Source organism: Panthera onca, chromosome D4, assembly GCF_046562875.1.
Source record: "Panthera onca isolate mPanOnc1 chromosome D4, mPanOnc1 haplotype 2, whole genome shotgun sequence".
Classification (NCBI taxonomy): domain Eukaryota; kingdom Metazoa; phylum Chordata; class Mammalia; order Carnivora; family Felidae; genus Panthera; species Panthera onca.
Window position 1 is genome coordinate 66,046,549 of NC_138351.1, and position 27,781 is coordinate 66,074,329.

Sequence of the window (27,781 nt, forward strand, 5' to 3'; positions counted from 1 at the left end):
TCCCCCAGGAAATTGGCATGGTTTAGCAGGCCTACTTCAAATCCAAAGCTTTGAATCACACATTGTCCAGCCTATTTTTAAAATGTATTTGTAATGGTAGCAAAGCATGTTTATAAAAAGTCTCTGTAAACTTTTATGTTGAGACACACTCACTTATTACTAATGGAAGCTAGTTTTATTTAAATAATACCTTATACCAGATTGCTATTGGCCAAATATTTATTAATTCATATTGGTTATAACAATCCTGTGATGATTATTCATGATTTACAGAGGAGGAAATCAAGACCTTGATAATTTATTTATGAATTTTTTCTTTCTCTTTTTTCTTTTTTCTTTTTTTAGAGTGAGAGAGAGTGGGAGAGAGGGAAAGAGGGAGAAAGAGTGAGAGAGAGAGAGAGAGAGAGAGAGAGAGAGAATCCCACACAAGCTCCACGATCCCATGTCCCTGGGATCATGACCTGAGCCAAATCAAGAGTTGGACATTCAATCAACTGAGCCACCCATGTGCCCTATTTATCAAGTCTTATTGAGAATTTCCTGGGTGTGTTGGATAGGAAAGGCACTAAGGGTATAGCTTATCAATATAGTGGGTATAGATTCTATCCCCATGAGTCTTAAATCTAGTAGAGACAGGGCTTAAATATGTTATATTGTTAATTATGACAAATTATATGAAGAAAATAAAAGGGTGTGAGCAAAGATAACAACAAGATGGCTTAATTTAGATGAGAAGGTCAGGAAAGCCTTCTCTGAAGAAGGGACATTGAAGGTGACACCACAGAGATGATTGGGAGTTATCTGGGCAAAAATACAAGGAAGACTGGGCTAGGCAGGCCTTCAGGAAGGCTTCAGTTGGGAAAGATGTTAACCTTTTCCAAGAATGGAGGAGAGATAAGTGAAATGGCTTAAAAGTAAACCAAAAGAAACGTGGCACAAGGAAAAACAAAGTAGGAAACAGGACATATTATGGGGTCACATTAAAGATCTGCCTGACTTGCCCAATGTCACACAAATAAAAGAAGGCCTCACTGAGACTGGGTGCTGTCTCTTGACTTCTGTTCTATTTCTCTTTACCTCTTTATGGTGCTGTCTTCATTAAAGAAAGAAATGAAGTACTCATATAGGATCATAGATGTGCATAGATGAATGGATGCTGCTGTGGAAACAAACAAAACAATAAACCAACTTGTTGCTCCTTCAGGTTTGTTCCCTGAAAATGTGTTTTGTTGTTTCTGTTTGGTTTGCTGGAGGACTTGGGTTGGTCATGTGATGATACATTGGTGAATGACCTTGTTTTCCAAATTAATCATGGGTAGAATCATTGCTTTACATGAGCAGCTTTGTGTCATTGTTACTCTGAGTCAGATAGTTCATTTCTTTGGGGACAAGTTCCCTTGCCTGTAAGAAGAGACAGCTGAGAGAAGTTCCTAAGAAGCCTTTATCAATTGCTCCTGGCAGTTATCTGCCAACCACAAGGGTAATCAGCCTTAAGATGCAGTTGCCCTGTAGATAACAGAGTGGAAAGAAAGAACATAAACCCTTAATGAAATCACTGAGCCTTTGTATCAGTCAGTGTCAAAACTTGTTCTACCTCTCTGCTTTCTGTAATGTGAATTAAGAAAATAATAATGAAGGCATTTCAAATTAAGCTGATGGAAGCAGATTTCTCTATAGTTGAAACCATCAGTGTATATATCTTTTCTATTTTAACATAAATTCAAGGCTGTATTACATGTGTTCTAGTATATTCTGGTCTTGTTAGTACAAATTTCAAAGGCATAGTTTTTTGAGAACTTCAAGAGTGTAAAATTTTATTCTAGGCAAAGATGAATGAGGTGGGCTCTTTTCCCTAGAGTTGCATACAAACATGAAAGGGAACAAATGAAATTTACAAATGCCAGTTATCTAAGGCAGAATACATATGTATTATGAGCATGTGTAAGATGTGTTGCCTAGTAATCCCACTTATGACCCTATTTCTCCCTTTCCATGTGATTTTTGATTGTTTATATTATTTAATAAGTCAAATCCAGACCTTAATTGAGCCAGCAGATATTTTTCAGGGAAAGGTACTTTATTTTTATGATACATACATGTATACATTTAGACTCTGAAAGTTGTAATATTGTTTCCCTTTTCTCCCCATACACTGTAATTCTCTATATCAACTGTAACATAGTTAAATAGTGTGCTCTAAAAATAAAATCAAGGGCATCAGGATGGCTTACTTGGTTGAGCATCCAACTCTTGATTTTGGCTCAAGTCATGATCCCAGGGTCATGTTGGGCTCTGTGCTGAACATAGAACTGTTTAAGTTTCCCTCTCTCTCTCTCTCTCTCTCTCCTTCTGCCCCTCTCCCCCACTTGTGCTTTTTCTCTATATAAAGAATAAAAATAAATAAAAATAAAAATAAAAAATAAAAATAAAATTAATGTACACTCATAACCTCAGAATGTAACCTTATTTGGAGATAGAATCTTTGTAGGTATGATCAAGGTAAGGACTAAAATGAGAGAGTGGTTGTTGAACTATATTTCTTACCTAAGAAGACATTTTTAAAAATGAGAATCCTTCTGGACTGTGGGTGGAAGATGAGCTGAAGAGCAGCCAAACAGATGGTGCTGAAGGAAGTCTCTAAGATGGAATTCTGAACTCACATCCAGTTAGCATTACAAGACAGGGTGGCAGGAGACCCTCAACATGTTTGGTGACCCAGTAATAGAGGAGAGCTAGACGATCCCCTTCAAAAATAACAGTAATTGTAATCAAGATGGAACCTTGGGAGACCATAGCAGGAGTTTCCCAGCCTACCATAAGATAGGCACAGTAGAGCTGGTTGCCTAGGATTTCAGTACTAAATTACCTAAAGCAGCCCTGCTTATTTCCCATAGCCCCAGGGAGGCCTCATACCTTCCAGCCCCTGAGATTAACAAGGAAGTTATCTGGGAATAGACAGCTGTAGACCTTCTATGAGGTTTCCTAGATGCAGAGTACTCCCAAATGCAAACATGAACACCACAGCAGTTACTAGATGAAGGAATGGAAATGGCGTCTACATTTCATGGATGCAGGTCTGTGTTCCATATTTGCTTCTCCTGTTATCCTGATGCCATGTAGTTGCCTTACCCTACACCCAACATTCCCCCTGCATTGGGATGCAATTGTAGGAAGAAGTGGAAGGGAGGAAATATCCATTTGAGGTAATCACACTGAAATGACTAAGAGCAAACCTGAATTTACTGGTTTAGCTAGAATTGCCCAAATCAAGTTTCTCTGCCATCAGGTTAAACAGTAGCTTTAAATAGAGATTAAGTTTAATTATAAACATGACACCTAATCTCCCTATTTTGTCATCCAAAGTCTGTGGACTTCGTAATTGTGTCACTGTACAATAAAGAGTAAATTAGTTGTAAGAAAGCAAATATATTTATATTTGTTATAAATAGCCTTACCCACTATAAAATTGAATATTGGATAGAAAATAACTCGGTCTCTGTATATCCTCTAACAACACATAGTCTGTGTGATATTACCTCTTTTCCAATGTGTAATGATAATACACAATATTCTATATGCAGTTTTTTACACCAACGTGTTTTCTTTTTCTCACTTTCCAAGGTGAGATTATTGTAAGCAGAACTTTAACAAAGCCATACACAGATTTTATAAAATGAAAAAATAAAAACATCCTAAACATTTAAATAGAGACTCACAATCAAGTAAATGATGATATATTGTGAATTACTGTCAGTTACTAAAAGTCAGAATTTCAAAAAATATTTAACACTGGGAAAAAGCACTCAGGTTACATCAATCTGGCAATGATATGGAAGGTTAATCATATAATATGCTCTGCTACTTTTTAATTTTAGTATATTTATTCCTTTCTCATCTGGGTAAAATACATTTGTTCTTCATCCATACATAAATGTCACCTGTTCACTGATTATCACTCAAAATGAATCAAAATCATCCTCCTATATGCTTCATCTATGCTCTGCACTTAGATTTCATTACACTGGTGGTTTGTCTTATTTCTAATCTTGCTGTGTCCTCCTTATCTTTGTATCGACAACCACTAGCATTGAGATTATCCCAGTTAGCTGCTCAGTTCTTGTTGATTGCATAAAAAAAGACACAGGACGCTGAGTTTAGATCATATATGCAAAACAAGATTTTTGGTTAATTGAGGAGTTTGCACTTTAAATGGGAATTGTCAATATTGATAAACACTAAAAAGAAGAGGCAAAAGAAAAGGAAAACTGACATTGATTTCAGAATTTGCACACAAATTTATTGAGCATTCATAAAGTGAAGGCTTCAGGAAATGGCATGGAAACTCTGATCACATATTTGAAGGAGGGTGTCTTTCTTGCATGGATTCTGTCAAGAGGTCAGTTGATCAATTAGAGAGCTGTCACATCAGCAATTTATCTTAAAGCTAGACTGCTCTTATCAGCAAATTGTTTGATTAGCATTAAAGTCACAAGACTGTTTTTCATTTGAATTGTTTTTCCTTTGTTAATTTTCCAGAGGGGATGGGAGGTATAGCTCCAGGGTAGAACATTTGACTGCAGAGAGGAGGAAATTAACTAAAATGAAGAAGAAATTGTATAAAGAAACTAAGTATGGACTAATCATTGAAACTACACATGCCACTTATTTCTGTTATTTATCAAGAATTCAAATTGGGCTTTCATTAATATTATACCTCAAACTCCAATTGTAAATCTATACCCTGACTAATATGATAAACATAGTCTGGGACATAGTTCTGATTCTCAATATATACTACTTTTAGCTCTCTTAAGCTCTATTTGTGGTAATTGCTAGTTTAAATTTCTGCTAATAATGGAATGCTTATGAGATCTTGATTGGGTCTTTCAGTATTTGTCATGGGTCTAACTAAAAAACTCTGAAGTTCTTTCTTACATTAGGCAGGATTGAGGTATTCCGTAGTTTGGGTTCACAGAAAACTGACAAAGCATTAAGGGTTGACAAATCCTTCCTCTTGGGCCCCTCAAATCCCTATCATGCAAATTAGAGGTCTGCTCAATTGTAACTAACTAGTAGTGTGAACCAGCCATATTCTAGGACCTTAAGGAGAAATCTGAAGTAGATGAACCAAGAATCTGGGACATTTAGAGCCAGAATTTATTTCTGCTTAATTTTTTGCCCTTCTGCTCCTGCCTGCTAAGTGATGATTTAAAAGTACCCCGAAGAATGAGACCCAGCAGTACCTCCATATGAGCACAAGTCCAGCCTCTGGACCCATGTCCTATTGCAATCTTACTGTTTTGAGTCATGAGCTTATTAGCTCTGACTTGTGTTGTCTTTTAGGTTCCTGCTGCCTCCATGAAAGTAATGGAATCATAGGCCAGGACTACAGCCATTATCTAACCCAGGGGTTCTCCATAGGAATAGTAGCGCTTTCTGGGGAACATTTGAGAAATTTGTGGGTGTATGTTTTGATTGTTGCAGTTACTGAGAATCTGACTCGTATGTAGTGTGTGGGAGTCAGAGATGCCCTGTAATGTGTGGGACAGCTACCCAAAATGAAGACTCACCTCGCATCCTAGGTGATTTGCAAATATCCTTTGAAGATCAGTGGTTCTCAAACTTCAGCCTGCATCACTTGGAGGGCTTATTAAAGCACAGAGTGGTGGTCCCCACCCCTCACCCCCAATTTTGATTCAGTGTGCCTTAGAATGGGGCCAGAGAATGTGCATTTCTAACAAGTTCCTAGGCGATGCTGATGCTGCTGGTCCAGGGACCACACTTCGAGACCTATAGGTCTAGATGGGTAGTCTTCTAGGTAGGAAATCTATTTATAGTTCTGAGTCAGGAAACTAGATTTATTTTTCATATAAATGGCTATTTTGGGGGGCATCTGGGTGGCTCAGTCAGTTAAGCATCCGACTTCAGCTGGGGTCATGATCTCACGGTTTGTGGGTTGGAGCCCCGCATCGGGCTCTGTGTTGACAACTCAGGGCCTAGAGCCTGCTTCAGATTCTGTGTCTTCCTCTCTCTCTGCCCCTCCCCAGCTTGCTGTCTGTCTCTCTCTCTCAAAAAAATAAATAAACATTAAAAAGATTTTTTTAAATAGCTGTTGTTGCATGGTTTTAATATACACTGAATATTTTAGTACTGCAGCTACCATATAACTTAAGAGATTTAAATTTTGTTGTGTTTAGGCTTTCAGAGAGGATTTCAGAAAATCCTATCACCCAAATTAGTCATCACCAATGCCAATGACAGCACCCGTACCACAAACCTCTACCAGCCTGCACTTACAGCTTTTGCATGTAAATATGTAACAAAGGAGATTTGAAACTTCTTGTAACAAACTTAGAACTAAATGTTATTAAATCAGTAAAGAGCTCAGAAACCACAGATTTCTCCATATTTCACTAATATGTTATTTCAAAATATTTATAAACACCCTAGAGCAGCACAGATATAAAACAGCCAACCTATTATAACACAGATGTAAAAATTACATATTAAAATCATTAATTTGTTTTGAGTATGCAGGTTGGTTTTTAATCTTTTTTTTTTTTTATTTCAGTTTTTATTTGAGAGAGAGAGAGAGCATGAGCAGGGGAGAAGGGCAGAGAGAGAGAGAGACAGACACACAGACAGACAGAATCTTAAGCAGGCTCCACGGTCAGCAGGGAGCCGAAGCAGGGCTCAAACCCACAAGCCTGAGAGCATGACCTGAGCCGAAATCAAGAGTTGGATGCTCAACCAACTGAGCCACCCAGGTGCCTCAGCTGGTTTTTGATCTTATTGTAATATTGTTCTCAGAGGTCTATTACACATCTCCTCAACATCCTTTTCATTACTGTTTACTTTCCCAGTCCATTCCCCACCACATGTCAAAAGATACAGTTTCTAAGGTCCTTTAAAGTATTACAGACCCATGGAAAGATTGCAACATAAGGCATAACTGTTTTTTTCTATTGCTACCTTTTCCCATGTCACAAAATAATTATTTGGATATTACACTTGAAAATAGGATGCACTTCACTTGCAATTATAATATGTGCCCTCCTTGTATCTACTCCTCCATCTCCACTTTGTCTTGGCATGTTAGCTTGTTTTCAGTTAAGGTTATTTCTCTCCTTTTCCTACCATGTACAAATAAGTCTGATCTTTTTTTTTTTTAATTGACTCTGACACTATTTTTCTTATTTAAATGTGCACTCTTGTCTCTTATTTTCCTATATTTCTTCTGTGGAATGTTTCCTGACCAACTGGCATGAAATAAATCCAAACATGCATCATAAGGAAGTGCAGTTCTCTGACCACTTCAATATGTCAGGCCATAACTGAACATTTGCCTACTGAAATATACATATTATTTTGTTATGAGTTACTTTCTTTTAATTTTTTTTTATTAGTTTGCTTTATGTTTGAGAGGCAGAGAGACAGAGAGACATGTGGGAGAGGGGTAGAGAGAGAGGGAGACACAGAATCGGAAGCAGGCTCCAGGCTCTGAGCTGTCAGCACAGAGCCCAACGCGGGGCTCGAACCCATGAACTGTGAGATCATGACCTGAGCCGAAGTCAGACATTTAAAAGACTGAGCCACCCAGGTGCCCCAACTCACTTACATTACTCAGGAAAGGAACCATATGTCACTAACAGTCACTCTGAAGACTCAGCAGACTTAAAGAGCAGCCACTATTCCTTTTCCTGGCCTTCTGAGTTCAGAGCAGAGAGAGGAAAGAGAAGCAGTCTGGGGCTGGGGAGGAGGAAGGTAGTTAAGCTCTCACTTAACTGCTGATACAAAATCTCTCTCAGAGCTGGCAGATGTTTAAAAATGACTCCATTCCATCAGGAATGGGAAAAGATATTTGTAATGACATATCAGACAAAGGGCTAATATCCAAAATCTATAAAGAACTCACCAAACTCCACACCCGAGAAACAAATAATCCAGTGAAGAAATGGGCAGAAAACATGAATAGACACTTCTCTAAAGAAGACATCCAGATAGCCAACAGGCAAATGAAAAGATGCTCAATGTCGCTCCTCATCAGGGAAATACAAATCAAAACCACACTCAGATATCACCTCACACCAGTCAGAGTGGCTAAAATGAACAAATCAGGAGACTATAGATGCTGGAGAGGATGTGGAGAAACGGGAACCCTCTTGCACTGTTGGAAACTGTGAGATGAGGGCCTAAGCCAAACCAGTTGCCCAACCAGCTGAGCCACCCGGGCTCCCCGATGAGTTACTTTCTTTTAAATTCATCTGTATAGTTAGGGTATTATACCTATTTTGCTGGTAATTATATCTGTAGTAGATTATATTATACATAAACTTCATTTCAGGATAACAAAGAAGGCATTGAAATATTTGTTATAAAAGGGATGCTGGCCCTGATAGAGCTGAGAACCAGTGATCTAGTCCAATCTCTTTGGTTATTTTTTGTATAAATTAGGTTCATAGTGAATATTTTAACTATATTTACCTAAGAAACCACAGCTATTTAGAGAAACTGACTCTTCTAAAATCTGTACCAATTTCAAATCCAATGATCCTACAACTAGAATAAAAGTAATGTAGTTGTTTTGTTCTTTTTCTTACTTCAGTGTAAGAGGCAAGAAGTTGAGTACAGAGATTAATGTAATTTCTGATCATGGATTATAACAGCAACTGAATTTTTGTTATGGCTTCGGGTATAATTTTTCTATGGCAAATTTCACTTATTGGTTTTCTCCACCTGAAATCTATAAATCCACATGTTCTTGTTTGACTTAAAGAAATTGTGTTGTAGATGATCCCTTTTTCATTATAGCATACCTTTGATCTGCCTTCAAATGCTAAGAAATGGGTTCAGGCAGCATTTTGAAAGGGATACATTTCCCAGGAAAAGGCACAGAAATGGAGGCAATCATCTTCAACTGACAGAAAAGAGTGGTGAACTCAAAAGGGCTGAAAACTTAATCAATACTGAATCAGACTAAGCACAATGAAGTACCAGATTATTAGATAGCAGCCTTCAAAAGTGCAATACTTACAATCCAGGAGGAGCCTGGGAGCTTTGAAAGCTTGGCTCAGCATTTATTAAGCACTCCCATTGCACACATCATGGATTGCTGAGAGTTGGTCAAAAGTTTACTACCACCGAATGCAATAATTGAATATGTCTTTGTGTGTGACCTGGAGAAATGAATCATTTTCACCAGCTTATATTTTTTTAAACTCATTACCTTAGCCTTCTGTAGAATCAATGCCACTGCATTGGTTTTATTGCTGTTATTACTGTTGTTATTGTTGTTTTATGGCTATATTTTTTTTGTTTTTTTATGTGGGGCTTTCAGCAATAAGGTCATTATTAGAAACAGGAACATGAAATTAGGGCAAGAAAAAGCTTTGATTATTCTAAGGAACCACATAATTTTGTTTTCTTCTCTCTGATCATAAGAAATATGTAACACATGTAGTCTCTCATCTTTTCTTCCAAAAAACTCAGAACCCAACTTGGAATATAACTGCAGGAAATATTTAGGCCTTCACTGTTGGCATATTTGTCTTTTCTTTCCCACTCCTCTAATTTTTTCTATTTCATTATAATTTCATAGAATTAATTGTTGTAGTACACCTTAAGTCTTTCATTGAATGATGTGGAGGGCAGACAAACAGATTTGAATAAGTAGGGTCAAAATGCCTGTCCCACAGGCAACCACTTTGATTTTGATAATGCAGGAGCTTAGTTTCTTTTTTAAGTTTCCATTTATCTTAAACCTGAGAAATAGATATTCTGTCTTAGAAAACACAAACACCCAAGAGCATTTGCTTGGAGCATTCAGAAGGGATAACTAGGGAAGGAACATTAGGTAATAGAATAGATTTTGTATCTAATGAAAGAACATTCTCAAACAAAATTAAATAATTCACAAAGCTATCTTAGTCCATAGCTTGACACAGGAAGAAGAACAGTGAGAGTACAACCTGCCTGTGTCCCAGCAGGGAAAAGGAGAGGCAAAGGGGTAAGGGTATCCTGGAATTAATAAGCTTACAAGTGAGCCAACATTGCCTCTAACTGTCATGATCTTGGCTCTGAACTTTTGTAAATCTCTTAGGGAAAGTAAAGGCTATCATGAGAGAAAATAACACCATAGTTAGTGGAAGTGTCTCTGAAGAAACAACATGTAAACAGAGACTGGAAGGGTAAATCCAGCCAGCCAGGTGAAGAGTGGGCTGTGGAGAACATTCCAGGCAGAGAACAGAGGTCCCAAAGTAGGAGAGCACTTGATGCATTTGAAGAATAGGAAAGACCAGGATGGCAGAAATATAATGAGCAAGAGTAAAAACAGTATTAACACTAAGTTGAAGACATGGTTGTAGGGAGGTTTTAAACAGGGCAAAATAATCTGATTTGCATCTTTTATTTTCTTTATTTTTTCTAAGTTTATTTATTTATTTATTTTGGGAGAGAGAGAACACATGTAGGAGGGGCAGAGAGAAAGGAAGAAGAGAGAATCCCAAGCAGGCTCCACGCTGTCAGCATGGAGCCCAATGCAGGACTCAAGCTCACTAACCATAAGATCATGACCTGGGCTGAAACCAAGAGTTGGATGCTTAACCGACTGAGCCACCCAGGCACCCCTTTATTTTATGTATGTATGTATGTGTGTATGTATGTATATATGTATTTATTGAGAGAGAGAGCACACACATGCACAGGGTGAAGGTGCAGAGGGAGAGGGAGAGAGAGAATCTTAAGCAGGCTCCATGACAGTGTGGAGCCTGACACAAGGCTCAATCTCATGACCGTGAGATCATAACCTGAGCTGAAGTCAAGAGTCAGATGCTTAAGCAACTGAGCCACCCAGGTACCCTGATTTGCATTTTTGAAATATCACTTTGGCTTCCATGTATAGAATAAACTGTGTGTGTTGAGAAAAGGAAGGTGGGCAAGAGAAAAAAGCGGGTAAGAGACTATGCAGTACTCTGCGTGAGAAAGGATGGAGATGATATCTGCAAAGGTGGCAAGTGGGGGCCAGGTTCTGGATGTATTTTGAAGATAGAATTGACAAACAGAATGAACATGATAAGAGGGTAGAATGTTTAAAAATGGTTCTCAGGTTTTTGGCACGAACATCTAAGTGGATTATGATATTTAACTCGATAAGAAGATTGAGGGGAATTGTTAGAATAGAGTAGGAAAGTGGTGATAGGTTTCATTTGGGGCATCCTCATCTTGGCATGTCTATAAGACCTCTCAGAGGAGATGCCAGGTAGTTCATTGGATAAATAAGCCTGAGTTTCAGATCTGAAGTAAAGATATACATTCTGGAGTCAATGGCATGTACACAGCTTTAAAAGTCATAGTAATAAATGCTATCACTTAGGGAGAGAGTATAGAAAAGAAGAAAATTTAGGACAGAGTTCCATGCTTTCCTGTATCCTCTCTTCCTTCTATCCCTTCTCTCCTTGGAGTAAGCCAAGGGAAAAAAATATAAAGAAACTTGCGCTCCATCAGGTGCTAGACTGTGATTGAGTGGGTGATATTTCCTCATCATCCAGCAGTCAGTAATGCAAATTCTGTTAATTGATTCAATGGAAGATTTGCTTGATAACTGGATGCTGATCTTTTTTTTTTTTTTAAGTTTATTTATTTTGATAGAAGGAGTGAGGACGAGCAGGGGAGGAGCAGAGAGAGAGGGAGAGACAGAATCCCAAACAGGCTCCACACTGTTAGTGCAGAACCTAGTGTGGGGCTTGAACTCAGGAACCACAAGATCATGACTTGAGCCAAAACCAACAATTGGATCCTTAACCAACTGAGCCAGCCAGACGCCCCTGGATTGTGATTTTATAACAACCTTATCTCATGGGGGGTTTTAGTTTGTTTTTGTCTTTGCATTTTTGCACTCCATTTCCTACTCATTTGATCAGGGAAAAATACCAAGAATCCATAATTCTAATTTTCCTATTATTGCCACCACTGTCTTTGGACAAAATGAACAAAGACCATGGGATCAAGAAAGGCAGCCAGCAGAAGGAGTCACAATAATAAAAAGGAAGCCTGAAGGAAATAGATCTATTTAGGATTTTCAATATTTACAAAGTAAATCGCCTTTGATTTTCCTACAGAAAATATTTGGGATAGAGTTACATGAAATCCCAATACCTCAGGTATCATGCAGACACTGGAAGCAGGGGAGATAGCAATAAGCCTTCAATGATCTTACACTGTATTTCATAGTGCATTGTACATTATTTAACTTTCAGAACAGCACACACTTTTTTTTTTTTAATCTCCCATTTTACAGCTACAGCAATTAGGCTAGTTTGTCCTGCAACATCCAAAAATAAGAGAAGATTTAGTATAACATTTTGTATAATAGCTATGTTTAAGGGTTAAGTGATGGGGTATGAGATATATATATCTATATATATAAAGGCAGAATCTCAGAGTCATGTCATAGAATTAAACCTTGTTTTTATATAATTAAACAGATTTCTTGGTTATAGTCAGAGTCCTCACAAACTAAAATCCATAGCCATTTTTTAAAAAGCCCACAAGAGTGAAACATACATTGCTTTTTAATCTTTTCTAAAGATATCAAAGGAGTTCCAGTCACATCTACAAAAAATGTTAAATGAGACTTTACACCAAATTAATTATTGGGGAAAAAGAAAAAAAACAAATTTTAGAAAATTGAGAGATAGCATCAAATTCTGTTCTCTAAAGAGGTCCCTGTACAATTAGATTTAGTACATTACCTGACTGTGTGTTTGAAGTAGTCTTTTAATAGAGATGCAAAACAGGAATCTGGGCTAGTTCTAGGATAATGGCTAAGTGTTCAGTAGGGATGGATGTTAAGTACTCCAGTTTATTACATTCTGTTTATTGCATTTTGAATACCTTAAAATGACAATTTAATGTAGCTGAAATTATAAAGAGTGGATTTTCTGCCAGCCACTTTTTAGCAAAAACCTGTGAGATATGACCAGAGATCAGAGGCTAAGTCTTTATTACATTATGGAAACAAGAATGAATTTCTAAAAATGAAAGGGCAACTCCCAGCTGTGAAGAGTTTTATGTTTGTTTTTAACAGAGTTTCACTCCCAAGCCATGACTTACATTTAAGAGCTTCCCACTCCAGAACAGACCCTTGAGGCAGGGAGTTTTAAATCATAAACGTAAAGAAACATTGATTTGTTGAAGCTTTTGAGGCATTAAATATAGCCTTTGTGTGACCTTAGCCAGGATGGGAAAACATTGGTCAATCATGAAACACTGACTCACTGGAAGGTAAAAACCTTCAGTAGAATATCACAGCCAAGAGAAAAATTTCATGTGATGAGGTGTTTTTTGTATTTGTTTTCAGGAAAAATATAAAATATGATATATCCTGGCTTTAAAAAGTAAGCACAGGAAACATAAAACCTGTATCTTTTAATTCTTCTTGTAATGGGATGATTCAACAACAACAAAAATACATTTATTACTATTATTGATATTTAAGGGAAGGAGGGAAAATAGGCAAAAGAAAAAAAAAAGATGAGATAAATAAGAGAGTTAAGGTAGAGATCGAAGAGTGTTTCCACCTGAGAAGCAGGGAGGAGAGAGAGAGAGAGAGAGAGAGAGAGAGAGAGAGAGAGAACATATGCTTAAACATGTGCTTAAAGAACATCTTTATTATTAGCAATAGGTTTTGCTGAAGATAACTGAAAAAACCAAAATAACAGTGGCTTAAACAAAGTAGATATTTATTTCTCTCTCACATGAAAGCTTGCGCAGGCAGGACAGCTCTAGCATTGGGGGTCCCACAACCGTCAGCAACCCTAGCTCATTCACTCGCATCGACCTGCCCCTGGTAATATGGCGCCACATGCATCGGGGTGGCTGTTCAGAGGCTCCCTCACCAAGTTCATATTCTAACCGTTCTTTGGGAGTACCGGACAAGGAAAAGCATGCCTTCTTCCATTAGCCAAGTTTTCCTAAAGTTGCATGTTTTGCTTAGTCCCGTGGCCATACCTAGATGTAAACGAGTCCCTGGAATGTAAACATTATTTCAAGTTTCAAATTGGAGTTTCTGTCACTAAGTAAAAAGGAAAGAATTGATATTTCTACACACAATTAGTACTCATTTCCACCAAAACTCATCATTTAATCGTATTTTCTGGGATCACAAAAATCAGGTTTTTTTGAAGTTATAATAAACGAATATGTCCCCATTCTTCTGAACAGTCATATTTTTCTATGTTTAATCATTAAGTAATATTTTGGAAGATAATCTGCATCTTCCCATGAAATTTTGAAATTTTTCTTTAGTTGTAGAAAGGAATTACTTTGAGATTTTAAAAGTTAATCTGAGGCTCTTATACTGTTCAGTCAATTTACTATGTCTGCTCATATCCTTAGTATTTTCTTCCTCCTACAAAGCTAATTTTCAGGAGAATCTTTTGGTGTGATTAGCAAAAGCATCCAAATTTCATGTATTCTTTCAAAAAAGATCAATTATTAAGTGTAATATTAAATGTAATTAAGTTGTTTCTTTTTGTGACACTATATGCAAAAATATAACTAAGGAGAAAATGTCATTTGTAATGCATATGCCCCCATTTAGAATTAAGGAAATAAAGCTATTCCTTCTATTGGGAATGACTCTAAAATAACTTATGATGAAGAAAAAATAACACCAAGAATTATACTTATGTAGTATTTACCAACATTGGAATGCATAATCAAATTTGGATGACTAGACTGTTACATGACTTTCAAGGCTAGGCTATGAAAAGTTTCTGCCTGGCTTTCTCTTTCTTTCAGGACATGAACCCTTGCAGCTCTGAGTTCTCATGTAAGAGCCCAGCTAGCCATGCTACCATGCTCGAGACTCTGAGGGAAACTACAACGAAACAGAGCAAGATGCCCAAGAAGCCCCAGTTATGAGGTAAGGCGGTGACAGAGAGGCTCGACATAACCTTCTTCTAGCCCCTAAACTGGTATTATCTAAGATGGGACAGGATGTGCCAATGTTTACTGAATCCATTGATTTGCTACCTATTTCTGCTGATTTATCTGATCAAAATTTATGCAATGATGATCTGGGATCAATCTCTGGAAAATTTGAAGTGAGAGGTTAAAAAAACTTGAAGGCTTTAAAAGCATAGGCGGTATATTTATTTTACTTCAAAAAGTAAAAATAAAATAATTCACTGAACAAAACAAAGGCTTTCTGAGGCTTTGAACTTTTATTACAAGAAAGTCTTCCTCTTTTTTGGAAAAGAAGAAAAATGATATCTAGATTAGGTATAAATGCAATGGAAATAAAAATATATAGTTGTAGAGCCCTTTCATAGTTATTATTTTATTCAAACTCCATGGCAGTTCTCTATTTCCACTCTAGAGATGAAGAAACTGAGGCTTCAGGGAGGCAAAGAATATCCCTGTTCAAGAACCACTTCTTTGGGGTGCCTGGGTGGCTCAGACGGTTGAGCGTCTGACTTCAACTCAGGTCATGATCTCATGGTTCATGAGTTCGAGCCCTGCATCAGGCTCGGTGCTGACAGCTCAGAGCCTGGAGCCTGCTTTAGATTCTGTGTCTCCCTCTCTCTCTGCCCCTCCCCTGCTCATGCTCTATCTCTGTCTCTCAAAAATAAATAAATGTTAAAAAAGTTAAAAACAAACAAACAAACCAACTTCCTCTACAGCCACACTAATTCAACTCTCCTTTATGAGTGTTTACAGGACCATGTTCTTCTCCTTCATAGGGTTATAACATTTACAAATTGCGTTTATTTGTGTGAATAAATATTAAATTTGTCTTCTCTACAAGATTGTACATTTCATTGGAGCATTACTGTCTGTTTTGGCTAACCATTGTAATCTGCAGCATCTCCCATATGTCTAGTTTATTATTAACATTCAGTAATATTTTATGAATGAATTAACGAAGTCATCCTCTCCAATATCAATGAAATAATATCCAAAAAACAGCAAACTATCAAAGTGAATCTGAACTTCCAAATCTATAGCTTTTCAAGTATTTTAAGAAGACTTTCTCTCCAGACTATTTATGGTGAAATACCTTGCAAGTTCACAAGATATTTAGAATGCTCTTCTGGGGTGCCAGGGTGGCTCAGTCTGTTAAGCATCCAACTCCTGATTTCAACTCAGGTTGTGATGTCGCAGTTTGTGAGTTCTAGCTGCACATGGGGCTCTGCACTGGCAGTGTGGAGCCTGCTTAGGATTATCTCTCTCTCCCTCTCTCTGCCCCTCCACTGCTCTCTCTCTCTCTCTCTCTGAAAATAAATAAAGTTAAAGAAAATTTTAAAATAATAAAATAAAATGTCCTTCTGCTGAGCCATAATTCATATTTTTACTCATCGGAGGAAAATAATCACTATCAAATCACAAAAGTGGAGCTTTGCTTCAAAAAACAGACACATGGATCAATGGAACAGGATAAAGAACCCAGATGTGGACCCACAAATGTATGGCCAAATCATCTTTGACAAAGCAGGAAAGAATACCCAATGGAAAAAAGATAGTCTTTGCAGCAAATGGTGCCTGGAAAACTGGACAGTGACATGCAGAAGAATGAAACCAGACCACTTTTTTATACCATACACAAAAATAAACTCAAAATGAAGGAAAGACCTAAAGGTAAGACAGGAAACCATCCAAATCCTAGAGGAGAAAACAGGCAGCAACCTCTTTGACCTTGGCCGCAGCAACTTCTTACTTGACACGTCTCCAGAGGCAAAGGAAACAAAAGCAAAAAATGAACTACTGGGACCTCATCAAGATAAAAAGCTTCTGCACAGCTAAGGAAACAATCAACAAAACTAAAAGGCAACTGATGGAATAGAGAAGATATTTGCAAATGACATAACAGATAAAGAGTTAGTGTCCCAAATCTATAAAGTATCAAATTCAACAACCCCCCCCCAAAAAAACAAATAATCCAGTAAAAAATGGGCAGAAGACACGAATAGACAGTTTTCCAAGACAGTTTTCCATCCAATAGATGTCTTTCCAATAGACATCCAGATGGCTACAGACATATGAAAAGATGCTCAACATCACTCATCATCAGAGAAATACAGATCAAAACCACAATGAGATACCACCTCACACCTGAAAGAATGGCTAAAATGAACAACTCTGGAAATAAGAGATGTTGGTGAGGATGCAGAGAAAAGGGAACCCATTTGCCCTACTGGTGGGAATGCAAACTGTTGCAGCCACTCTGGAAAACAGTATGGAAGTTCCTCAAAAAATTAAAAATAGAACTACCCTATGACTCAGCAATTGCACTACTAGATACTTATCCAAAAGATACAAAAATGCTGATTCAAAGGGGCATATGCACCCCAATGTTTATAGCAGCACTATCAACAATAGCCAAAGTATGGAAAGAACCCAAATGTCCATCAACTGACAAATGGATGAAGATGTGGTACATGTATACAATGAAATATTACTTGGCTATCAGAAAGGATGAAATCTTGCCATTTACAACAATGTAGATGGAACTAGGGTGCATTATACTAAGCAAAATAAGTCAGTCAGATAAAGATAAGTAACATATGATTTCACTCATATGTGGAATTTAAGAAACAAAACAGGTGAACATAGGAGAAGGGAAGGAAAACAAAATAAGATAAAAGCAGAGAGGGAGGCAAAGCATAAGAGGCTCTTAAATACAGAGAACAAACAGGGTTACTGGAAGGGGTATGGGTGGGGGTGTGGGCTAAATGGGTAATAGGCATTAAGGAGGGCACTTTCTGGGATGAGCACTGGGTGTTATATGTAAGTGAAGAATCACTGGGTTCTACTTCTGAAACTAACACTGCACTGTATGTTAACTAACTTGAATTTAAATTTAAAAAATATTTTAAAAGTGGAGGTTTGCTTCAAAGAAGTTTTTTCATTTATTCATGTATTCAATTATTTATGTATTTTTTCCAGCAAGCACTTTTTAGTACTTCCTTTGTATTTAAAACTACGTTAGGTGCTATAAGGAATAGAATATTACATACAATATGCAATTCCTATCTCAGAATCCTTATAATCTACTTTAAGAGACTAGAAAATCATATGTCACCTTTTGAAATGGAAGGTGATTAACAAATAATTACATTCCAAAAGTGTTGTTCAGGGAATTCATCCTAGTAGACATGTGTTGAAGACTGAGGCTGTTAGATGCAGTTTCATGGAAAAGGCCAGAGAGAAACAGAAAAAAATTATGGACTGATTGTGGAAACTGCAGGTATGGCTGGAGCAACGAATGGGTGTGTGGCAATGCAACTGGGAGAGGGAATGTGGTGATGAAGCAGTGGGCAAAGGCCAGGTCATGAAGGCCTTTATGTTCTCTTAACCCCAAAATCTGTTGGAAGCCATGGCATAATTTTCCTGTTACCAAGTCATCCTGGAAATAATGTAGGTGGTAGAAAGGGATAGGGTGGCAATGGATTATACAAGGCAGAGAGAAGCTATGAGTCTTCTAGATAATACAGATATGAAACATCAGAATATTGAAGCTACTATTTTTGGTTATTAAGTGAGTATCATGAGGTGGAAGGGGTTGAGTAAGATGTAGAAATAGAGTATTGGTCCTAGGATTCTTCCTTCCGAGATTGGAAGAAGATGGCACCATTAATTGAAAAAGAAAAAAGAGCTGATGAGCATAGCAAATTTGTGGTTAATCCAAGATTATTTGACTACACTGGGACTTTCAGTACATTGACCCCACCATTTTTTTTCATTATTCACTCTCTCAATCCATGTCCTCACTTTCTTTTTACCCAGCTCAGACTCCATGCCTAGCATTAAAATAACCCTCTTGTATATACCCATATATCCTTTTCCCCCTCTCCACCTTCTATTAATCACAATTTTCTACCTACTTCTTCCTCTGTACTTTAGTTGCTAATTGTATTGGGAGAAAAAGCATAATCATGCTCATTTGTCACACTATTTTTTAAAGCCTTCAGCACCTGAAATTCCCAGGCAGTCTCCCATCCAAGTACTAACCAGGCTAGATTCTGCTTAGCTTCCAAGATCAGACAAGATTGGGCACATTCAAGTTGGTATGGCCACAGACTCATTTGTCACACTTTGAAGTCAAAATCACAAATGCATAGCCGATTTTTACCATTGCTGGACAACTCTACAACATTTCCTTAATTTATATACTCCCTTACTCTTCCATACTACTAACCGTTTCACATATTTCCCTCCTTTCTGATTGAAATTTAAAAGCCCTTTCTTTAACTTCTATCTGAGGCTCTTCCCTCTCACTTCATTGGTAAGTCAACATATATGGCAAAAACTGCATACTGTCAAATTAGCCTTGAAAATTCCTTGGGAAGTTTCACATTGGAGACTGACATGTCTTCTCTTAAGAAGTCTAATACAACCAGTTTCTGCTCTGGCATTGGAAATTCCCTTAGGTTAGTATCCGCTAACATATATAGACTACATTCACAGTCTAGTCATTATAATCGACAGCTAGGTGCTCACACTGTGAAAGCTGTATGAAAAGTGACTTCAGCTGGGGAAAGAGCATATTCGCCTCTCCCCTCTCACTCTGGGGCATAGGCTAACTGAGTGAGATGGAAGGAAAATGTTCATATAAATTTATATTTCTATAGCTTTCATCTCTCATTTTTTGGAGAATGGGAACTGATGAGTGTGAAATGTTAATTCACATTAAATAGCAGATGTATGATGTGACCCCGCTGAAAAATAGGATGCATTTTCTGCTACTTGTTAAATGTCATCATCTACTTAAAATGCTTAGCACAGTGCCTGGCATATAGTAAACAATAAGTGTAAGCTATTAGTAGTAGGAGTGTTAATATTCAAGAGTTGATGTCACAGCCAAGTGGAGAGGGCACATGAATAGGAAGATAAATGGTGGTATACGAGAAATACTAAGTAACTATTAGAGGTGCTTTAGAGCAGAGAGAGCTCACCATCAGATAAATCCTCAATGATTAGATTTAAAATGTTATGTATAAAAATGCATGAGATTATAACAGGAAGAAAGCTAGCAGCTGTCAACCAACAGTTCAGATCAGATACAGGATCTGAACACTGGAGATCATTTCCAGACCATTTCCAGAAAAATAAGCCACAAAATCAGAGTCTACACACATAATGCTTTATGGGTTTCACACGAGATGTTTGCCTTTGTTATCTGTCTCATTTAATCCTCATGGAAGTTAGTTGATGAATGAGGATGGGAACACCTTCCCTTCCTACTAATGGAAGAAACTGTCCCTTGGAGGACTGTGACTTGCCTCGCCTCCTTCCACTCCATGTCAGAGCCTGAACAAGAGCTGCTTGGGTTCTCTGACTCTAAATCCAGCCCCTTAGCCATTGTTTCTTCCTGTTCTGCCTGCAACAATCATTCAAAGAGAATAGCATGTGCTCTGGTAACAAGAGCCAGGTTTAATATATTGCTAAAATATTTCGGTGCGTGGACAAGTCCATTTAAAAAGAACAAGAAAATCTTTAGAAAGTTGTGCAACCATCAATATTGTTATTCCATTAACTAGACATGCTGGTATCATCTTAATTTAAATATTTGTAAGCAGAAGAGAGATGCTCATTTTTATTCACAATGCCTTTCCTATCCCATCTGGCACAAGCAATTTCCTTGTGTGTGCCTTTAAACTGTGTTATAAAGAAATTAATTTTACCCTGAGGGCTTTCACTGTGAATCTCACAACCTTCATTCTGGTTATTTCTCAGTTTCATCATCAGTAACAAATTGTTCTTGTGGGGGGAATTGCGCCTGTCAATTTTTCTAGTTTAGCCCATCAAATCTTTCATTAGGTGTTGCCACTAACAAATAAATGCCTTTGTTTTCTTTCCAGAGTTGTTGGCAGCTATTATAATTATTTTATCAGAGAAACACAATTTGCATTGGTATATATTTATTAATTGGAAAATTACCTTTCAAATTAGTTTATAATGAGAATGATTATGTTTACTATCACTTAGACAAAGTGGTAAATAAAAGAGTCAATTCAAATAAAATATGTGATTAATAATTAAAAATACAAATGTGTGTCTAGTAAAAATCTGCTGATGTATGACCTCAGCTTCCTAAAGGTCAAGGGCCTTTAGACAAAAGAATAGAAAAATGCTATTACTTTTATTAATTCTTTCTCAATTCACTCCTCTAAGCTGGACTTGGCTTTGTCATCAGGGCCATAAAGATAGACATGGCATAACTCCTGGCTTCAAAGAGGTCAGTCTAAAAATGTCACAATGTCAACAGCTATCAATTATTCAACATTTTCTACATAATGGGCAGAAGGCCACATTTTCTCACAATGTACATAAATATTTTGTCATTTAAATCTCTTATTAACCTTGGAAGGAAAACACACTATAAGGAATGTGAAATTCGCAGAACTTACTCCCTGAAGGCTCTAGACCTAGGCAATAGCAGGAGGCTGTGAACCTCAGTCTCTTTCTCTGTCTGTGTCTGTCTCTGTCTCTCCTTCTGAAACTATGATGGAGATAAGAGCCAGAATAGTGGTGGAATCACCAGGCTATACAAGCACAAAAGAGCTTCTGCCTTACTTTACCTGACCCCTGCTCCTCAGAAGGTCCTGACTCTGAATGTTAGAGAAAAACTTATATGCATCGAGCTCACCATTTTCTAACATGAAACGAACGCTCACTGTCATTAGAATATCCTGGAGACAATGTGTGTGTCCACAGCATCCCTCTCCACAAATCACCAGGCATTGCTGAGGCTTTTGGTCACAGCTTAAAGATGTCATTGTGCTCTAAGCCTGGAGCCATGACCACTCAAACTCCCACTGTGGTATCAAACCCCATCTTTAGTTCAGATAAACATGTATTTCTGAACCCTAACTGTGTGCCAGGAACTGAACTAAGAGATAAATGAAGGATTAACACGTGATGTCTGCCCTCAGAAATTCTAAGGGAGGACACAGTTTAAGCACATTTTGATGAGGATGAAGAGCACAGTAGAAATTTATTCAGAGATGAATAGCAAATAAAATAAAATAAAACAATAAAATCTTTAAAAAAGAGAGAATGTTTGCCTTGCTTGGCATGGGGGCAGAAGGTGGGGGGAGGATCTAAGTAAAGAACGTTTAAACATTTAAGACAATCCTTAAAATATTTATCAAAAATCGAATTAAAGAGGTGATAAAAGTATAGACTGAGGTAGACAGATTAGATGTAAAGCCTAGTTTACTACTTCTCTTAGACCAAATTTCCTTACCTGAAAAAATATTAGTAATGACATCTACTTTTTTTGTTGTATATTTGATGCTAAAATGAGATAGTGTGTTAGTGCTCAGCACAGTATCTAGCATTATTTGAGGCAGAATGTGTACATATAACAGAATTAGTATTTAAATTTTCAGGACACGTGCAATTTACCTTCAGAGATTCTGACTCATGCAGGATATAGGATACCAGGCTGTTCTGACAATTATTTTAGATAAGTATGGCCAATATTTGTGTTTCTGGAAGGGAAGAGAACATCAAAAATGCTAGTTTGTATAATCCTATGATTGACAAAATACCAGATAATACTGCTTTTTGGAGTTTTTAAGTTTATTTATTTATTTTGAGAGAGAGAGTGTGTGAGCAGGGAGAGACAGAGGGGGTGGGGAGAGATAATCCCAAGCAGCCTCCATGCTGCCAGCACAGAGCCTGTCACGGGGCTCGATCCCACAGACTGTGAGATCATGACCTGAGCTGAAATCAAGAGCTGGATGCTTAACGGACTGAGCCACCCAGGCAGCCCTGCTTTTTCTTTTTTAATCATAGGGTTATTATGAACGCTTTAAGCTGGGAGACCTCACATACACTCAATATAAACCTGTATTGATGTGTCCTAGACCAGTATGTTCTTACATGCTGATGTGAGCGGACCGTAGTTCTTCTGTAATTGCCTACGGCACTACTGTATTGTGGGTTTCTCACAGCAGGGACCATGACTTTTGTCCTTGAATCTTCACTGCATGACATGTAGCATGTGCTTATTAATAAGTGACAGTTGAAGGGAAACTGATAACTTTTATCCACTTCAACATTATAAATTTCATTTTTTATGATATGTACATACATGACATAATTTCAGTTTCTAATCACAACATAATAGAATTATCGAGAAAATCACACTACTGAGGAAATTGATGTAATTAGCGTCCCTTTAAATTCACACTGTTATCACCAGCCTTTATTAGATACTCACGTACAACATGCAATGCTACTCTGTTTCTCCAAGAAGCTTATTTTTCTATTCTTTAGTCAAATAATCACTTTTTATTACTTTGCACGCCCCCTCCCACCACCACTTTATTATGCTGACCTTGTCTGATAAATCACAGATAAACAGAAGCCATGATATGGGAAGCACCCCCTCTTCCTATCACTAAGTCAACAAACTTGTCTGACACTGCACTTCTCTATTTCTACCCTTCAGTTGTGAGGGAGAAGCTCCCTACCCAGCTGAAGTCATTCCTTCACTCCATGTCCCTTTGCCACTCACTTTGAAAGGGCTGAGCTTCCTGATTATTCCCCCCGTCTTCCACATCATCAGTCTTTCCCTCTGTAATAAATTATTCCTGCTGGCATGCAAAGGTCGACCCCCAGCACACATCTTTAAACAATATCTCCTTACATCCTCTTTACCTGGTCCCCATTTTTCTGCTTACTTTCCTAGCCAAACTTCTTACAAGGGTTGTCAACACAAACTGTCTATACTTCTCCCAGAGGGTCACTCTTCAATCCCCTGCTATTTAGCTGCCATCCCCACCATTTCTCTAAAATTATCCTTGTCAAGGTGTCCAGTGACCCCCATGCTTTCTGCTCTCACTGGACCTTCAACCATGGACCGTCCCCTCACAAATTACTTTTCTTTCTTGGAATCTACAATACCACTTCACTCTAACTTTTCTCCTCTCTCTGCATTCTCCTTCTCAGAGATGTTCCTCCACTCTACAACTTCCCTTTCTCTCTACTCTCTTTCACTGGGTGATCTCATTCATTTCTAGGACTTTGAATATCATACATGTGCCAACAAGTCCCCAGTGTATATCAGTGACCCAAATCTTTCTTCTCATCTCAAACCCCATGAAGCTAAATCCATTTAACATACAAAAAAATGAAATACATGTGTTTTTTTTCTTTTAAGATTTATTTTTCCCTTTATGTTTCCTATTTCAGTAAGTGGCATGACATCCTACCCAAGTGCCCAAGCCACAAATCTAAACATTTTTAATGCCGCCTTCTTGTTTATGTTTATCAACAAATGATTTATATACCTTGAAAATGTATCCCTTCCTTTCCTTCTTTCCTGCCAGCATCTGGCACCAGGTCACCATTATCTTCCTTCCACCTGAACAACTGTAACAAGTCTCCTACTGGGACACTACACTTTCTTATTTTTCCCCTAATTCCCAATGCATTATTTATACACTGGCCAGTAATCTTTTGTAAAATCCCAATCAGATTATGAGACTCCTCTGCTTAGAACCCTTCTACATAATTCCATATTATTTATAATGAATATAAATTGCTTTTGATAACCTACAAGGAACACTTTGATCTTATTTACATCTCCAGCTAATCTCTGGCCATTTCCTGCCTTACCCACTAAACTGCAACACATAGGTGTTCTCTCAATTCATGAAACCATGAAAATCATTCCTGTTATAGGGCCTTTCTCTCCTTGGAATGTTCTCCCTCACTGTTTATGTAGTTAAATGCTTCACGTTCTCAAACTGCTTTCTGAGAAAATTTAAACATTACCCACATTACTAAGTAGGAAAAACACTCTTGAAAGCAACTTTTTCGTCTGTCATATTCATTGGTCAAATTCATCAGGAACCCATAGGGGAGGGGAAGGAAAAAAAAAAGAGGTTAGAGTGGGAGAGAGCCAAAACATAAGAGACCCTTAAAAACAGAACAAACTGAGGGCTGATGGGGGGTGGGAGGGAGGGGAGGGTGGGTGATGGGTATTAAGGAGGGCACCTGTTGGGATGAGCACTGGGTGTTGTATGGAAACTAATTTGACAATAAATTTCATATATTTAAAAAAAAAGAATGAAAAAAAAAACAACAAATTCATCAGTTGGCGTCCATGTTGCCAATCCATTGGTTGTTTCTGAATCTTCTTCTTACTCGTTCTACCGACAACATTTGGCACAGCTTATCAGTCCCTCTTTTTTTTTTTTTTTTTAAATGTTTATTTATTTTTGAGACAGAGAGAGACAGAGTGCAAGTGGGGGAGGGGCAGAGAGAGAGGGAGACACAGAATCCGAAACAGGCTCCGGGCTCTGAGCTGTCAGCATAGAGCCCGACGCAGGGCCCGAACCCACGGACCTCGAGATCATGACCTGAGCCGAAGTCGGACGCTCAACCAACTGAGCCATCCAGGCGCCCCAGTCCCTCTTTCTTAAAACATCTTACTTTGCTTTCTGGCAGGGGTATACTGGAGTTTGTTTTGCAAGAGACAACTGTTAATTGTTTGGAATTTTGCAAGCCTATTGTTGAATAATAATACATAGCGTAAAGTTGGCCATGGTAGAAGTTATGCCACAGAAATTGGTAAGCATTAGATATCAGGGCTTTTAATTTTGGATAGCTTTTTGTTAAACATTTACAGTCACGGTGTCGACTCTGGGACATTGCTCCTTTAGTTCTTCTCCTGCCTTGCAAAAGCATATTCCTGATCTTTCAACATTGGAATGCCCCAGGGTTATCAGTTCAGACCTATTCCAGGTTGTTTTGTTGTTTTTTTTTTAATTTTTTTTAATCTATACTCATTTTCCAGGGGATTTTATCCAGACCCATGGTTTTAAATGTCGTCTCCTTATTTGATAAAAATTTCTCCAACATTTTTATCTCTAGCTTTGATTGCTCTGCTGAACCTCACATTTCATCTAACTGCCTTGTTAACATCTGCATTCCATTGTCTAAATAAGCACCTCAAACTTAATATTTTGAAAATGAATATTTGACTTACCACCTCTCTTTCACACATGCTCCTCCAAAAGTCTTCCCCATGTCTCTGGGGTTACTTGATTATTCTCTTGCTTTGACACCTCATATCTAATCCATCAGCGAATCTGTTTTTTAATCCCACCTTCAAAGTATATCCTGAATCTGACTACTTTTTACCATCTTGCCTGCTGCCTTCCTACTTAGAGCACTATAGTTTCTTATCAAAATTTTTGCAGTAACCTCCTCACTAGTATTCCCACTCCACCCTTGCCTGACAGCAATCTATTCTCCACTCACCAGCATTAAAAATCCTCTTGGCTTTCTGCCTCATTCAGTGGAAAATTCAAAGTGATCACTAGGACCCATTAGACCATATCAACCTGGCCCCTAGATGTCTATCTGAGTTATCTTCCACTGTCTCCCTCATTCTCTAGGCTCCAGACACACTGGTCCCACTGATGTTCCTGCAGGTTCTAAGAACACTTCAATAAAAACTTTTATACCTGCTGTCCTCTCAGACTAGAACATTCATTTCCTGGATATCTGTAGGGCTCATTTCTTTCTTTTTTTAAAAAATATAATTTATTGTCAAATTAGTTTCCATACAACACCCAGTGCTCGTCCCAACAAGTTGTAGAGCTCATTTCTTCCAGCTCTTTACTCAAATGTCACCTTATTAGAAAAGACTTCCATGATCAACCCCAATACTTTTATTTTTCTTTTATAACCTTTATCACACTGTGTCATAATACTACATTTGTGTGTTTGTCATGATTCTCTCCATTAGAATATAAACTCCAAGAGGTCAAAGATTTGATCTGTTTCGTTTACTGCTCACTCCTCAACTCTTAGAACTGTGCCTGGCGCTTAGTAATTATTTACTGAGTAAATGATGAATTAAAGTTTTTTGTGTATTTGTTTACTTTTGCTGAGTAATACGCTTCCACTCCATGAGAGCCCACCAAAAAAAAAAAAAAAAAAAATTAGATTTCTAATTAAATTATCACAGAAGCTAGCCCTAATATACCTCCTTATTCTTCCACCTAATTTTCCCACAGAACTAAATTCAGCGTATCAAAACTGAACTCATCATTCTACCCACTGAAACAAGTCTTTCTGGCTTTACTGCCTCCATTAGAACAATGTATCCTCTCAGTAATGTGAATTTCAGTATTTAAAGCTTTTCACCTTTTATTCTACTCCCTTACTGTAATGTCTTACATCAACAGATGCCAATATTAAATTATTACTTCTGTAAGGACGCTTTGTCTCTTTCTTTTCATTCCCATTGCCAGCACACCAGTTCAGAATTTTTTGTTTGAGGTATTTTAGTCATCTTTTAACTACTCTCTTGGTCTTTACCTGTGAGTGTTTTTTTTTTATCACATTATTTACTAATTAATCACTCTACATTATAGCTCTCATACTCAAATCTTCAAATGTCTAAAATGATTTATTTTAGCTGCAGTGACCATATAATTTATTGTCCAAACAGGACACTTTGAAAGTGAAAGGGCACTGTCATTAATTACATTGGGACAGCAGGTATGAACCAGAATTCAACAAGCAAAGCAGGATATGTGGTCACCTTAACTTCCTGGGGAGTGTCATGCCTTTCTTCTTTCTGGAAGAAAAACTGTTTTTTCTGACATCCACTCCATCAACATAATTCAGTGATATAAATTGAATCATCTGAGCCAACATGAACATTCCATTCCTTTTGTTAGTAATTACTTTAGGAAGGAGCATGTGATGAATTTTAGCCTGTGAAATGTGAGAGGTAGCTGCTTCAGGGAGA

The 27,781-nt window shown here is 37.7% G+C and overlaps 1 pseudogene; it reads right to left on the reverse strand.

The window, feature by feature from the left end:
• Positions 1 to 18,962: 18,962 nt before the first annotated feature.
• On the reverse strand, positions 18,963 to 19,081 carry LOC132663979 (5S ribosomal RNA; annotated as a pseudogene).
• Between the last annotated feature and the right edge of the window lie 8,700 nt (positions 19,082 to 27,781).